Source organism: Cherax quadricarinatus, chromosome 1, assembly GCF_038502225.1.
Source record: "Cherax quadricarinatus isolate ZL_2023a chromosome 1, ASM3850222v1, whole genome shotgun sequence".
In the NCBI taxonomy this organism is placed as follows: Eukaryota; Metazoa; Arthropoda; class Malacostraca; order Decapoda; family Parastacidae; genus Cherax; species Cherax quadricarinatus.
The window spans coordinates 88,212,583-88,231,372 of record NC_091292.1 but is presented as its reverse complement, the minus strand read 5'-3'; the positions used below and the strand labels follow the sequence as shown (position 1 = coordinate 88,231,372).

At 43.2% G+C, this 18,790-nt stretch overlaps 1 protein-coding gene across 1 annotated transcript in view; it reads right to left on the bottom strand.

The window, feature by feature from the left end:
• LOC128685958 (uncharacterized) overlaps nucleotides 1-16,304 on the bottom strand; it is a 374,632-nt gene extending 358,328 nt beyond the window's left edge. The window contains exon 1 of the mRNA XM_070083475.1: nucleotides 16,101-16,304. The gene's annotated coding sequence lies outside the window, so the exon portion shown is untranslated. The remainder of the gene's footprint in view (nucleotides 1-16,100) is intronic.
• Between the last annotated feature and the right edge of the window lie 2,486 nt (nucleotides 16,305-18,790).

Sequence of the window (18,790 nt, the reverse complement as noted above, 5' to 3'; positions counted from 1 at the left end):
GTAACACCCACTACATCAACAATACTGTAACACCCACTACATCAACAATACTGTAACACCCACTGCATCAACAATACTGTAACACCCACTACATCAACAACACTAACACCCACTACATCAACAATACTGTAACATCCACTGCATCAATAATTCTGTAGCATCCACTACATCAACAATAATGTAACACCCACTACATCAACAATACTGTAACACCCACTACATCAACAATACTGTAACACCCACTACATCAACAATACTGTAACACCCACTACATCAACAATACTGTAACACCCACTACATCAACAATACTGTAACACCCACTACATCACCAATACTGTAACACCCACTACATCAATAATGCTGTAGCATCCACTGCATCAACAATACTGTAACACCCACTACATCAACAATACTGTAACACCCACTACATCAACAATACTGTAACACCCACTACATCAACAATACTGTAACATCCACTACACCAATAATACCGTAGCATCCACTACATCAACAATACTGTAACACCCACTACATCAACAATACTGTAACACCCACTACATCAACAATACTGTAACACCCACTACATCAACAATACTGTAACACCCACTACATCACATCAACAATACTGTAACACCCACTGCATCAACAATACTGTAACACCCACTACATCAACAACACTGTAACACCCACTACATCAACAATACTGTAACATCCACTGCATCAATAATTCTGTAGCATCCACTACATCAACAATACTGTAACACCCACTACATCAACAATACTGTAACACCCACTACATCAACAATACTGTAACATCCACTACATCAACAATACTGTAACACCCACTACATCAACAATACTGTAACACCCACTGCATCAACAATACTGTAACACCCACTACATCAACAATACTGTAACATCCACTACATCAACAATACTGTAACATCCACTGCATCAACAATACTGTAACACCCACTACATCAACAATACTGTAACACCCACTGCATCAACAATACTGTAACATCCACTACATCAACAATACTGTAACACCCACTGCATCAACAATACTGTAACATCCACTACATCAACAATACTGTAACATCCACTGCATCAACAATACTGTAACATCCACTACATCAACAGTACTGTAACACCCACTACATCAACAATACTGTAACATCCACTACATCAACAATACTGTAACATCCACTACATCAAAAATACTATAACATCCACTGCATCAATAATACTGTAACATCCACTACATCAACAGTACTGTAACATCCACCATATCAACAATACTGTAACATCCACTACGTCAACAATACTGTAGAACCCACTACATCAACAATACTATAACATCCACTGCATCAATAATACTGTAACATCCACTACATCAGTAATACTGTAACACCCACTACATCAACAATACTGTAACATCCACTACATCAATAATACTGTAACACCCTCTACATCAGCAATACTGTAACATCCACTACATCAATAATACTGTAACACCCTCTACATCAATAATACTGTAACATCCACTACATCAACAATACTGTAGCCCCCTCTACATGAATGATACTGTAACATCCACTACATCAACAATACTGTAACATCCACTACATCAACAATAATGTAACATCCACTACATCAACAATACTGTAACACCCTCTACATGAATGATACTGTAACATCCACTACATCAACGATACTGTAACATCCACTACATCAACAATAATGTAACATCCACTACATCAACAATACTGTAACACCCTCTACATCAATAATACTGTAACATCCACTACATCAACAATACTGTAACATCCACTACATCAACAATAATGTAACATCCACTACATCAACAATACTGTAACACCCTCTACATCAATAATACTGTACCATCCACTACATCAACAATACTGAAACACCCACTACATCAACAATACTGTAACACCCACTACATCAACAATACTATAACACCCACTGCATCAACAATACTGTAACACCCACTACATCAACAATACTCTAACACCCACTACATCAACAATACTGTAACATCCACTGCATCAATAATTCTGTAGCATCCACTACATCAACAACACTGTAACACCCACTACATCAACAATACTGTAACACCCACTACATCAACAATACTGTAACATCCACTACATCAATAATACTGTAACACCCACTACATCAACAATACTCCAACACCCTCTACATCAACAATACTGTAACATCCACACATCAACAATAATGTAACATCCACTACATCAAAACTGTAACACCCTCTACATCAATAATACTGTAACATCAACTACATCAACAGTACTGTAACATCCACTACATCAACAATAATGTAACATCCACTACATCAACAATACTGTAACACCCACTACATCAACAATACTGTAACATCCACTACATCAACAATACTGTAACACCCACTACATCAATAATACTGTAGCATCCACTGCATCAACAATACTGTAACACCCACTACATCAGCAATACTGTAACACCCATTACGTCAATAATACTGTAGCATCCACTACATCAACAATACTGTAACACCTTCTACATCAACAATACTGTAACACCCACTACATCAACAATACTGTAACACCCACTACATCAACAATACTGTAACACCCACTACATCAACAATACTGTAACACCCACTACATCAACAATACTGTAACACCCACTGCATCAACAATACTGTAACACCCACTACATCAACAACACTAACACCCACTACATCAACAATACTGTAACATCCACTGCATCAATAATTCTGTAGCATCCACTACATCAACAATACTGTAACACCCACTACATCAACAATACTGTAACACCCACTACATCAACAATACTGTAACATCCACTACATCAACAATACTGTAACACCCACTACATCAACAATACTGTAACACCCACTGCATCAACAATACTGTAACACCGACTACATCAACAATACTGTAACACCCACTACATCAACAATACTGTAACACCCACTACATCAACAATACTGTAACACCCACTACATCAACAATACTGTAACACCCACTACATCAACAATACTGTAACACCCACTACATCAACAATACTGTAACACCCACTACATCAACAATACTGTAACACCCACTACATCAATAATACTGTAACATCCACTACATCAACAATACTGTAACACCCACTACATCAACAAAACTGTAACATCCACTACATCAATAATACTGTAACATCCACTACATCAACAGTACTATAACATCCACTGCATCAATAATACTGTAACATCCACTACATCAAAAATACTATAACTTCCACTGCATCAACAATACTGTAACATCCACTACATCAAAAATACTGTAACATCCACTACATCAACAATAATGTAACATCCACTACATCAACAATGCTGTAACACCCACTACATCAACAAAACTGTGACCTCCACTACATCATCAATACTGTAACACCCACTACATCAACAATACTGTAACACCCACTACATCAACAATACTGTAACACCCTCTACATCAACAAAACTGTGACCTCCACTACATCATCAATACTGTAACACCCTCTACATCAACAATACTGTAACACCCACTACATCAACAATACTGTAACACCCTCTACATCAACAAAACTGTGACCTCCACTACATCATCAATACTGTAACACCCTCTACATCAACAATACTGTAACACCCTCTACATCAACAATACTGTAACACCCACTACATCAACAATACTGTAACACCCCACTACATCAACAATACTGTAACACCCACTACATCAACAATACTGTAACACCCCACTACATCAACAATACTGTAACACCCACTACATCAACAATACTGTAACACCCTCTACATCAACAAAACTGTGACCTCCACTACATCATCAATACTGTAACACCCTCTACATCAACAATACTGTAACACCCACTACATCAACAATACTGTAACACCCTCTACATCAACAAAACTGTGACCTCCACTACATCATCAATACTGTAACACCCTCTACATCAACAATACTGTAACACCCACTACATCAACAATACTGTAACACCCTCTACATCAACAAAACTGTGACCTCCACTACATCATCAATACTGTAACACCCTCTACATCAACAATACTGTAACACCCACTACATCAACAATACTGTAACACCCTCTACATCAACAAAACTGTGACCTCCACTACATCATCAATACTGTAACACCCTCTACATCAACAATACTGTAACACCCTCTACATCAACAATACTGTAACACCCACTACATCAACAATACTGTAACACCCCACTACATCAACAATACTGTAACACCCACTACATCAACAATACTGTAACACCCCACTACATCAACAATACTGTAACACCCACTACATCAACAATACTGTAACACCCCACTACATCAACAATACTGTAACACCCATTACGTCAACAATACCATAGCATCCACTGCATCAACAATACTGTGACATCCACTACATCATCAATACTGTAACACCCTCTACATCAACAATACTGTAACACCCTCTACATCAACAATACTGTAACACCCACTACATCAACAATACTGTAACACCCCACTACATCAACAATACTGTAACACCCACTACATCATCAATACTGTAACACCCACTACATCAACAATACTGTAACACCCACTACATCAACAATACTGTAACACCCACTACATCAACAATACTGTAACACCCACTACATCATCAATACTGTAACACCCATTACATCAACAATACTGTAACACCCAGTACATCAACAATACTGTAACACCCACTACATCAACAATACTGTAACACCCCACTACATCAACAATACTGTAACACCCACTACATCATCAATACTGTAACACCCACTACATCAACAATACTGTAACACCCACTACATCAACAATACTGTAACACCCTCTACATCAACAATACTGTAACACCCACTACATCAACAATACTGTAACACCCCACTACATCAACAATACTGTAACACCCACTACATCATCAATACTGTAACACCCACTACATCAACAATACTGTAACACCCACTACATCAACAATACTGTAACACCCCACTACATCAACAATACTGTAACACCCACTACATCATCAATACTGTAACACCCACTACATCAACAATACTGTAACACCCCACTACATCAACAATACTGTAACACCCCACTACATCAACAATACTGTAACACCCACTACATCATCAATACTGTAACACCCACTACATCAACAATACTGTAACACCCCACTACATCAACAATACTGTAACACCCACTACATCATCAATACTGTAACACCCACTACATCAACAATACTGTAACACCCATTACATCAACAATACTGTAACACCCAGTACATCAACAATACTGTAACACCCACTACATCAACAATACTGTAACACCCCACTACATCAACAATACTGTAACACCCACTACATCAACAATACTGTAACACCCACTACATCAACAATACTGTAACACCCACTACATCAACAATACTGTAACACCCACTACATCAACAATACTGTAACACCCAGTACATCAACAATACTGTAACACCCAGTACAACAGGCACGGCACCCCATTCTCCCAGCTTCACTCAAACACAACACAATCTCTTCCCTATTACTACTTCCAACCCACTTCTACCCACAACATAATGGTAACCAACAAGTGCACCAAGAAGGATACAAACATCTATCAGAAAGAACGTCAACAAATATTAACAAGATATAATAATGGAGCTAAATGAGTAGAGCAGGAAGCTAATATAACTAATCACAGAAACAAAACTAGGAAAATTATTATTACATATTGTTTCCCATCAAAATTCTCGACTGTAAGAAAAAATAGTGTTAGCACCCCCCCCCTCCTTTCTGACTGTCTCTGTCTGTGTCTGTCTCTGTCTCTCTCTCTCTGTCTCTGTCTGTCTGTCTGTCTCTCTCTCTCTCTCCGGTTCTTCAGTGAGAGAAATCATGGGTGTGCTAAAAAGGAAATGAGAAAACTTGAGAGATATGTGAATATTCCTTACCAAAAAAAGCAAAATCATCACAGTGAATAACTTGAACAATGAATTATCAACATACAACCCATCACCATGCAGGAGTTTACCTACCTGGAGTCGCTTCCGAGGGTCAGCGCCCCCACGACCCGCTTCCAGACCAGGCCTCCTGGTTGCTGGCCTGATCCATCAAGAGGTTAGTACCCACCGCCCGCAGTCCAACGAATGCGTCACTACCCGGCTGATCAGGAACTGTTTTGAGGAATCTATCGAGTTCCCTCTTGAAGACAGCTGGAGTTTGTTGGTAATCCCCTTTATGCATGACGGGAAGGTGTTGAAGAGCTGTGGTCCCTTAATGTTGGTAGAATTGCGGACAATATGTTCAGTAAAAGGACACACTTGTGTCCTTTTGCTTAGCAATATTCCAGCCTAGAGAACACGAGTGACTCCGTGGAGTCATCACTGGCTTGGCATCCCTTGTTTTAAACGTTCTGGCTATCCAACCTATCATTTTTCTTGCTGTTGCGATAGCAACACTGTTGTGCTCTTTGAATGTGAGATATTCTAACAGGTCTCTCACATTTGACCTATATATTCTTGAGTGGTTTGAGTCTGTCTTGTACCCCGATCCTAATATTATTTCCTCCATTCTTCCGTGACATAGTAGCCGAAATATATCCTTAATGAACATCACACTGTTGTTAGTAGCCCATTGGAAAACTTGGTTTATATCAGCTTGGAGGCTCGCTGCATCTTCTGTGGATGACACTTTCATATAGATTTTAATATCGCTTGCAAAGGATGATACAGTGATATGATTGATGTCCCTGTCTTTGACAGAAATGAGAATAACAAAGAAAAGGGGAGCGCTTGCAGTGTGTTGGGGAACAGAACTTTCTCATTGTAGCAGCCCGATTCCACTTTGGTTACTATTACACTTTGGATTCTATTTGTTAAGTTAAATAGCTTTCTACCCATCTTTTCAGTTATTCCTTTTATATGCATTTTGTGTGCAATTACCTATAACCACACTTGTTAGACATCTGCAGACAATAAACTGTAGACAAAGAAATACAACCTTTATTACAATCGACGTTTCGCTCAGTAGCTTAATAAACTTCTACCGAGCGAAATGTTTTCTTTTTTAATGAAGGTTTACACAGTGTCTGTGATTTACAGTCTATGATTTACTAAGTATCAGATTATCTTTCCAGAGGGAAAGAGTAATGTGACATAAAACTATGACCGTCAGAGCCATCTAGTAGCACAAACAACAACAAGAACTGCAGCAGCAAGTGACTTTAATTATAGGGAAATACATTAAATTACATATCCTCTGTGAAATTGGGTTTATAAAGCAACAGAAAAAGCCAGGATGAGCCCATGGTTCACCCAAAGATGCAAGGAGGCAAAAACCAAGTGTGCTAGGGAATGGAAGAAATATAGAAGGCAAAGGACCCAGGAGAATAAGGAGAGCAGTCGTAGAGCCAGAAACGAATATGCACAGATAAGAAGGGAGGCCCAGCGTCAATATGAAAACGACATAGCAGCAAAAGCCAAATCTGACCCAAAGCTGTTATACAGCCACATCAGGAAGAAAACAACCGTCAAGGACCAGGTAATCAGGCTAAGGAAGGAAGGAGGAGAGACAACAAGAAATGACCATGAAGTATGTGAGGAACTCAACAAGAGATTCAAAGAAGTGTTCACAGAGGAAACAGAAGGGGCTCCAGAAAGACGGAGAGGTGGGGTACACCACCATGTGCTGGACACAGTACACACAACCGAGGAAGAAGTGAAGAGGCTTCTGAGTGAGATAGATACCTCAAAGGCAATGGGGCCAGATAACATCTCTCCATGGGTCCTGAGAGAGGGAGCAGAGGCGCTATGTGTACCCCCTAACAACAATATTCAATACATCTATCGAAACAGGGAGATTGCCTGAGGCATGGAAGACAGCAAATGTGGTCCCAATCTTTAAAAAAGGAGACAGACATGAAGCACTAAACTACAGACCAGTGTCACTGACATGTATAGCATGCAAAATCATGGAAAAGATTGTCAGGAGAAGAATGGTGGAACATCTAGAAAGGAATGATCTCATCACCAGCAGACAACATGGTTTCAGAGACGGGAAATCCTGTGTCACAAACCTACTGGAGTTCTATGACATGGTGACAGCAGTAAGACAAGAGAGAGAGGGGTGGGTGGATTGCATTTTCTTGGACTGCAAGAAGGCGTTTGACACAGTACCACACAAGAGATTAGTGCAAAAACTGGAGGACCAAGCAGGGATAACAGGGAAAGCACTGCAATGGATCAGGGAATACGTGTCAGGAAGACAGCAGCGAGTAATGGTACGTGGCGAGGTGTCAGAGTGGGCACCTGTGACCAGCGGGGTCCCACAGGGGTCAGTCCTAGGACCAGTGCTGTTTCTGGTATTTGTGAACGACATGATGGAAGGAATAAACTCCGAGGTGTCCCTGTTTGCAGATGACGTGAAGTTGATGAGAAGAGTTCAGTCGATCGAAGACCAGGCAGAACTACAAAGGGATCTGGATAGGCTGCAGACCTGGTCCAGCAACTGGCTCCTGGAGTTCAATCCCACCAAGTGCAAAGTCATGAGGATTGGGGAAGGGCAAAGAAGACCGCAGACGGAGTACAGTCTAGGGGGCCAGAGACTACAAACATCACTCAAGGAAAAAGATCTTGGGGTGAGTATAACACCAGGCACATCTGAAGCGCACATCAACCAAAAAACTGCTGCAGCATATGGGCGCCTGGCAAGCCTCAGAACAGCATTCCGACATCTTAATAAGGAATCGTTCAGGACCCTGTACACCGTGTACGTTAGGCCCATATTGGAGTATGCGGCACCAGTTTGGAACCCACACCTAGCCAAGCATGTAAAGAAACTAGAGAAAGTGCAAAGGTTTGCAACAAGACTGGTCCCAGAGTTAAGAGGTATGTCCTATGAGGAGAGGTTAAGGGAAATCAACCCGACGACACTGGAGGACAGGAGAGATAGGGGGGACATGATAACGACTTACAAAATACTGAGAGGAATTGACAAGGTGGACAAAGACAGGATGTTCCAGAGATTGGACACAGCAACACGGGGACACAGTTGGAAGCTGAAGACACAGATGAATCAAAGGGATGTTAGGAAGTATTTCTTCAGCCACAGAGTAGTCAGGAAGTGGAATAGTTTGGGAAGCGATGTAGTGGAGGCAGGATCCATACATAGCTTTAAGCAGAGGTACGATAAAGCTCATGGTTCAGGGAGAGTGACCTAGTAGCGACCAGTGAAGAGGCGGGGCCAGGAGCTTGGACTCGACCCCCGCAACCTCAACTAGGTGAGTACAACTAGGTGAGTACACACACACACACACACACACACACACACACACACACACACACACACACACACACACACACACACACATACACACACATACACACACACACCAGCACACACACACACCCACACACACACACACAACAGCACACGCACACACAAACACACACAAACACACACCAGCACACGCACACACAAACACACACCAGCACACACACACACCAGCACACACACCAGCACACACACACACACACACACCAGCACACACACACACACACACACACACACCAGCACACACACACACCAACACACACACGCACACACACACACACACACACACATACACACACACACATACACACACACCAGCACACGCACACACAAACACACACAAATGCGCATGTATGAATATACAACAGGCGTAGTGTCTAATCGACATGTGCCTAGGACAAAATGGTAACACACACACACACACACACACACACACATACACTCCCACACGTGTACACATATACTTCCACACGTGTACACATATACTTCCACACGTGTACACATATGTAAGTGTGCACACATCCTGTTTACACAGATCTTGAATTCAAGAAACAGATGGTGAGTGTAGACACTGCGAAGACGAACTATTGCAACAGTGCCACAGACTATACCGGCACTGTTGTGAAACTACGAGAGGCTGGCCCAGTATCATGTGGCTCTCATGACAACCCCGCCCCCTTCCTCCCCCCTCCTCTTATCTCCCTTGTCCTCCTCTTTCCTTCTTACCCTTCTCCTCCTCCTCCTCCTCCTACTACTACTACTACTACTATTACTACTCATCCTCCTCTTAGCTTGACTCTATTTCTCCTCTCGATCCTCTCCTCCTCCGTCTCCTCCCCTCCCCTCCCCTCCCACACATAAATTAAGACTAAGTCGACATCTTTTCCCTTGACTCTTTTCTTGTTCTATAACTGCTTTTGTCTTCAAGATCAATGTCATTATCATTCTTTACAATATGACCTTAAATACGTCTGTACGTGATGAACTCAAGAAATGTTACTCATCACAACTTGTATTATTGGTCACCGTTTTAAATGCGTCATGCAAAACGTATTATATATATATATATATATATATATATATATATATATATATATATATATATATATATACACACACACACAATGAAGACAACCGTGACAATGAAAGACTGAAGCCGGACTTGAGTCCTGGAGGTGGAGTGTGCAGTACCTGCACTCTGAAGTAGTAGTGAAGATGTTGCAGTTCGGAGTGTCACCTTAACTGTGATGTAGGTGTGCTTCTGTCAAGACAGTGATTGAATGAGTGATGGTGTATGTTTTTCCTCTACTACTACTACTATTATTGCCTCACTTCACTCCACTTTGTCTTTTTCGCCACTACCACTACTCCTCCTACCAACTACCACTTCTGTTTCTACTACTATCCCCCCCCCCTTTTTTTTAATTCACCACCCTGCCTGGGCAGGAGACCGCCGGGTTGTTCAAATGAATTTAGTGTTCACATCTGCCCCTGACAACACATACTGCTCCGTGATGTTCAGTAAAACCCAAACATAAAATTTATTATCTCCGACACTAGACCTGACACCTGCAATCTTTTGCATACCCAGATAAGATTGTAGAGCTATAAAAAGCTTACGCGCTCAGAAATATTTGCAAATCGTTGAAGACTTTTTCCTTGTAGATTTCTTGGGATAGTGAAGGACAGTGGGAGGAGGAGGCGAAAGAAGGGGTGAGGGAAGAGGTGAGGGGGGAAGAAGGGAAGGGGTGAGGGGAAGAGAAGGGGATGATAGGGGAAGGGGATGATAGGGGAAGGGGATGATAGGAGAAGGGGATGATAGGGGAAGGGGATGATAGGGGGGAGGGGAAGGATGATATGGGGGAGCAGGGGAAGAGGATGATATGGGGAAGGAGGGGAAGGGGATGATAGGGTAAATGATAGAAGCGAGGGGGGGAGAGAATGGGGGAGGGGGTAGAGTTGACTGGCATTTGCGAGGAGCAAGGTTCTTGCTTGGATTACTCAACAAACGGAGTCTCCTCACAGCCTCCACTGTGTGGGATACACATACATGCGTAGACGCAAACATGCGTACACACGCGCGCACGCACACACACACACACACACACACACACACACACACACACACACACACACACACACACACACACACACACACTCACACTCACACTCTCACACACACACACACACACACACAGTTATTACTTGGAATCTGACTTACACCTTCAGGTTTACTATGTTAGTAGACTCTGTAAATTTGCATCTAAAAAGCCTATTTTTTTGGATACTGCCATACACAAAAAGTATCAGCCATTAAAGACTGAAGCCATTCAGCAGAGGTCATATTTTAAAAAATGACAAATTGGCCCCTCTACACTATAATAAAATTGAAAGTTTAATACAATCTTAGTGGGATACAAAAACTGATAAAAGTTTGAAGCCTATCGGAAGAGATTTTCTATCTACGTAAATCTGACTAGAGTGGATCTTCACATGACAATAGTTGCACAACTCTTCCCTTAATTACAGTAAACTAGCGCTGAAAATGTCAAGATTCTCGGATTAGTCGTTCTCAAATTATAAACAAAAACCTTGCAGCATAAAAAAAGTTGTCAACTACTTAGAGGTATCCTTCCAGGGATACCTAATTGTTGTTCGTCCGCAGGAGCCATACCAGAGAGAGACAGGTTTCTATTGGGACGATGTTTTGCTCTGTACAGCTTTATCAGGTCATGACAAAGCTCTGTTCTGTGCAGAGTTCTATCAGGTCATGATGCACCTCCTGTGTAGAGCTCTATCAGGCGATGATAAAGCTCTAGACAGTCAACAGGGAAGTCTGGCCTCAAACCGGGTTGCTAACGTAACGCTGGAAGCCGGTCCCAGGTATGTCTCTGCATAATAATTTAATCGCTCAGGCAGGTACTAGGTACTCCAGGCTACTGGTATGGAGGTGTGCCAAGGCGAGCCATTCAGGGATTCGTCGGCGACGTCTGCTGATCATCAGACTGGTTTTTGTCCCTGGGAGGGGAGGGGAGGGGTAGATGAAGGAGGAAGGGGAAAGGGAGAGAAACTTGAAGAATGGAAAAGTAGGTGAAAGAAGAATGGGAACAGTAGGAGGAGGAACAATGAGGAATATAATAGGTGAAAATCAGTGGTAGGGGAATGAAGTGAGTGGAAAACTGAGGGATGGAATGGGTGGGGTACAGTAGAGAGGGAGGAGCAGGAAGTGCAAGCAAGAGGAGGAAGTGGGAGAAGGAAAGTCCGTATCACGTACCTCCCTCAAGTCAGTCTGTAGTGATCTTGCACTCTCGAGGACGCAGCTATTTAAACATATCAGTGTGTAAGATGACCTTGAAGAACCATTTAGACTCTTGTCAAATAATTTTCAGTGACGAGTAAATTAAAAACAAGGAGTGGGAGGGGGAAAGGGAAGGGGATGGAGTTAGGAGAATGGAGGAAGAGAAAGGGGAAAGGAGGGAGGGGAACAATAACCTGAAGTTATTAAAAACTAATACTAAATTTATGCTGTGCCCTAAAACTTTCTTAATGTCCCCAAAGGTAGCCTAGCAGTTGAAAAATAATACTAATCTCCATGGCTTGGTGACTGGTGGCAACCTGGCCTGGTGACTAGTGGCAACCTGGCCTGGTGACTAGTGGCAACCTGGCCTGGTGACTTGTGGCAACCTGGCCTGGTGACAAGTGGCAACCTGGCCTGGTGGCTAGTGGCAACCTGGCCTGGTGACTGGTGGAATCCTGGCCTGGTGGAGTTCCGGCCTGGTGACTGGTAGACTCCTGGCTTGGTGACTGGTGGCAACCTGGCCTGGTGACTAGTGGCAACCTGGCCTGGTGACTGGTGGCAACCTGGCCTGGTGACTGGTGGCAACCTGGCCTGGTGACTGGTGGCAACCTGGCCTGGTGACTGGTGGCAACCTGGCCTGGTGACTGGTGGCAACCTGGCCTGGTGACTGATGGCAACCTAGCCTGGTGACTGATGGCAACCTAGCCTGGTGACTGGTGGCAACCTAGCCTGGTGACTGGTGGCAACCTGGCCTGGTGACTGGTGGCAACCTGGCCTGGTGACTGGTGGCAACCTGGCCTGGTGACTGGTGGCAACCTGGCCTGGTGACTGGTGGCAACCTAGCCTGGTGACTGGTGGCAACCTGGCCTGGTGACTGGTGGCAACCTGGCCTGGTGACTGGTGGCAACCTGGCCTGGTGACTGGTGGCAACCTGGCCTGGTGACTGGTGGCAACCTGGCCTGGTGACTGGTGGCAACCTGGCCTGGTGACTGATGGCAACCTAGCCTGGTGACTGGTGGCAACCTAGCCTGGTGACTGGTGGCAACCTGGCCTGGTGACTGGTGGCAACCTGGCCTGGTGACTGGTGGCAACCTGGCCTGGTGACTGGTGGCAACCTGGCCTGGTGACTGGTGGCAACCTAGCCTGGTGACTGGTGGCAACCTGGCCTGGTGACTGGTGGCAACCTGGCCTGGTGACTGGTGGCAACCTGGCCTGGTGACTGGTGGCAACCTGGCCTGGTGACTGGTGGCAACCTAGCCTGGTGACTGGTGGCAACCTAGCCTGGTGACTGGTGGCAACCTAGCCTGGTGACTGGTGGCAACCTGGCCTGGTGACTGGTGGCAACCTGGCCTGGTGACTGGTGGCAACCTGGCCTGGTGACTGGTGGCAACCTGGCCTGGTGACTGGTGGCAACCTGGCCTGGTGACTGGTGGCAACCTGGCCTGGTGACTGGTGGCAACCTAGCCTGGTGACTGGTGGCAACCTGGCCTGGTGACTGGTGGCAACCTGGCCTGGTGACTGGTGGCAACCTGGCCTGGTGACTGGTGGCAACCTGGCCTGGTGACTGGTGGCAACCTGGCCTGGTGACTGGTGGCAACCTGGCCTGGTGACTGGTGGCAACCTGGCCTGGTGACTGGTGGCAACCTAGCCTGGTGACTGGTGGCAACCTGGCCTGGTGACTGGTGGCAACCTGGCCTGGTGACTGGTGGCAACCTGGCCTGGTGACTGGTGGCAACCTGGCCTGGTGACTGGTGGCAACCTGGCCTGGTGACTGGTGGCAACCTGGCCTGGTGACTGGTGGCAACCTGGCCTGGTGACTGGGGTAACAAGTAAATATACAAGCCTTAGTTTTAGAGGTTTCGCTCAATACTAAATTTATACCATCGCCTAAAATAATAACTTGCTGTGCATCACCTGCTAATTGATCATACTAGCAAATTGTTTTAGTTTTATTACAGTCACAAGCCTCAGAGATTTGCGCTTAGACAGGCTCTGCAACTGAGAGGGTAGGCCTATCAGAATTTTTATTACGAAGTACTAAACCCACAGGGGTTACAAAACGTCTAAGGACTGGAGGATAATTAGGTTTGATCCGAGGAACAAAACGAAGGTAGTTCCAGTTCCTTGAATCAGAAGTCCCTCATCATCGAGGCACTTTTCTTTTGAAGGTCGGTCTATGAAGAGAGACTCAAGACATTAAAACTAAGAACACTGGAAAAGAGAATAACTAGAAGAGGCAAAATAATGACGTACAAGATAATCAAGGGGTTTGTCAGCAGACTGAGACTGATTGAAATAAGAGGTACAGTGGCGAGAGTGAATAGGTTAATCTGATTTCTGCTAATTGTTCGTTCCCCGCAAACACATTCTGACGAAAACAATTCTATGAGTACCACCCGGCGAGTACACAAAGGCAGAATCATAAACCATCCCCATTCACATGGATAAATCGTCCACTCGTTCAACTGCATTCCTCACCTCTTCCCACCCACCTTCCCCACGCCAACACTGTGGGACGTCAGCAGGTGACTAAGGTTCGGATCTACATTCAACAGCACCTTTCTTCCAGTCATTGACCTCTCTTCACCCAGAGGTCACCCAGCTGCTCACCCTGGGATGAAGACAACACTGAACACCTTCACCCCTCAGAGAACGTTCTAAGAGCCTCGACGGAGATGTATCACACTGACTTCGCTGCTGTATCCGAGGCTAAATGTACATGCATTGTCACTAACTTCGCTAACAACAATGGAAAGCATTGCAAGAGGCAGTGGTAAATGGTACAACCATTGGAAATGTAAAATATCATATGATAAAATAATAACTGAAGAGCCTAGCTTTGTTACTGCAGTACTGTATAAATAGATAATTGCGTACATTTATGTGAATGCAGAATCACTACAAAATTATACTACTGTCTGCAAAATCGTTTATATTTCCTAAATAAATATTATCTTACATGAATCCACAAGTAAAACTTCCAAAAAGTGAACTCGAGATATTATTTCAAGTGCCTTTATTAGCCACGGAGAACTTAATACATATTTTATAGGGAGCTAAGTGATGATTATTTCAACAGTGTGACAAAGGGAGTATGGTAGACATATTAGGCAATTCATTGGGGGTCTATAATTGTATAAAAGTTAAAAAACCCTGGTCTAGGACTTTAGGGAAATGTAGAGAAATAATGTTCGATAAAAGGTTGGATAGATCCAGTTCCCTGGAACAAGAGCCCCTTAAATCATCAAAGCACGTCTCTTGTGTGACTAGACTGAAGTGAGCTGATGTAGCCTTACAGCTCTTAGCTGTTAAAATATTTTATATAGTATGCTTCCATCACCTACCATAATAGTAGACCTGCTGTCAACTGCAGTGGTAGTTACTCAATCTTGTATCGGCAAATTCTTCCAAATTGCTGTTCACAATTCCACTAACATTTTCAAGATCTCTTATGTACCTACATTAACATTCCATAGCACAAGATGGGCGGATATACAGCTGATTATTTTGACACAACACTGCCTCTCCACCACCCCTTGACAACACTCGCTTGTCCACTCCCTCATGACACAATACTCGCCTCTCAACTCTCCCATGACACAACACTCGCCCGTCAACTCCATTTAATTGCACTGTTATTGACGACTTTGTCACCTAGTGCACATGTGTGCACCAAAGGTAAACACATGTTGACCTAACAGCCCAATAAACACATGGAGGACTCATACTGTATAAGCCACCGTAGCCTTTAAAAAGCACAATAACAATAAATAAGCACGTCACTGTGATTGACTTTTTTGGGTTATCCTAGGTAATTTACACTATATAAGTGTTGTGGAAAATACTGTATATATTTTCCGAAAATACGGTAATTTATAGGTAAATAGATGGCCTATATTGCATTTAATAAAAATTTGTCATAGAAAATGGGAATTTTCTGAACCTGAGCAGGACAGTCGCCATTTTGGTTTTGAATGAGCCAAGTAAACGTTAGTGTAATGGGAAGAATTTTTCGTGTTCTAGAGGTTAAAATTGGGCTGACACCTCTCAAATAGGAGGCGAAATTGGTGGATGTGCATTCCTGCATAACTTGAGATATCAGACAACTGGACAAGACAGCTCCAGGAACCTCAGATAAGCTCTCTAGATTTGTGTGTAATTCTGACCAGCATTATTTTCATAGATTTAGTTAGAGTGAGGTTTTCTGAGTATGATACACATTAATCTCCAGTCAAATTGGTGAGTGATATTAAGATATATTTTCCCTCTGTTATGTAATTGTGTATATATATAACCATTTATTATTTTTAATATACAGTCCACAAATTTATATATTTACCAGTATTCCTGGTGTATGTATATTTCATTTAATTAATAGGTCCAGAGCAACTTGTGGTTATGACAGTGGTAGGTATCGAAGGGGGACATTTTTTGCGACCTAGGTGTCCCAAATTCCTACTTGTCTATGTAACATTGATAAATAATAATTATCTTTGTTATCATTTACTGTTATGTACATAATTAGTTACATTCAGATAAATGCAATTTTCCACAAGTGTATTTATGTGTACATGCGCCTAAGTAAACTTACTCCATATAAAAAAAGTGTTTACTGGGTTACAGTCATTAACAGCTTCTCGGTGGAATTCGGTCATTATTTTGCACTGCTCAATATATACTACCTATGTACATCATGGAATAATAACGAAAATATATTAGGCTATCGTAATGACCGCGGGTTCAAGCCCGGCCCGTGGTATGCCTTTTTTTTTTAGGTTAGGCTAGTTTAGGTTAGGTTAACTACGTTAGGTTAGTTTAGGTTAGGTAGTGTTAGGTTAGGCAACGTTAGGTATCTCCCAAGCTAACAATCTACACACTCAATGATTAGCTATTCCATGTTCTGGTTGTATGTATTGAGAAGTGCAAAATAATGACAGTTCCAGACCTTTTGTTGGTAAATATAACCGTTATTTGGTGTGATGGTGGTAATGGTGGCGTTGATCTGGTTGTGATGGCGGAAGACCACTGCCGGTGGTAGTGATGATTGTGGTATACCTTTGATGAGTTTCAAGTCTTCCTACTCCCGGAGCCCAGCCATGGGCCAGGCTCGTTGGTGCTAGCCTGGTCAATCAGGCTGTTCCTGTTGGACACCCGCTGACCCAGATGGTTGATCTGGTACCTGGTGAAGATACTAGTCCAATTTTCTTTTGAAGACTTCTGCACTTGTTCCAGCAGTGTTTCTGATAATCTTCTAGTAAGATGTTGAATAATCTGGGGACCATGAATGGCGATAGTGTTCTCTTATTGTGCTCACTGCATCCCTGCTTTTCACAGGGTTTATTTTGCACTTCCAAATCTCTCACTCCAGTATGCTGTTATGGCAGTGTACAGATTTGGGACCAGCCCCTTGAGCATTTTCCAGGTATATATTATCATGTATCTCTCCAGTAAGTACATATTTAAGACTTTAGGACGTTCCCTGTAATTTAAATACTTTACTGGCTCTATGAGGGCCGTAGATTATCTCTATTTGTTCCAGCTCTGATATTTCTCCAGCCCTAAATGGGGCCGTGTTGACGGCCCCATTTAGGGAGTACTAGCAATTTGAAAAGTGACACCATCGGCATTATTTCCCTTGGCAGTAGTTATAATGATGGTTAGATAAAAGATGAGATAAAATTTTGTTCGGATTTTTAACCCCGGAGGGTTAGCTACCCAGGATAACCCAAGAAAGGCAGTGTGTAATCGAGGAACTGTCTGTCATATTTCCGTTGGGGTCCTCAATCTTGTCCCCCCCATATCAGTCAACTTACACCCAGGTACCTACAGTGTACTTGCTTACTAAGTGAATGAAGACAACAGGTGTAAGGAAATATGCCCATGTTTCTACCTTTACCGCGGATCGAGCCACGGTCACTGTGTGTAAAGTTAGAGCGTTGCCTACCAGGTCACGGACGTGGTGATGGTAGCATACGTGGAGGGTTTTTCGGGGGTTAACGTCCATGCGGCCCGGTCCATGACCAGGCCCCGCGGT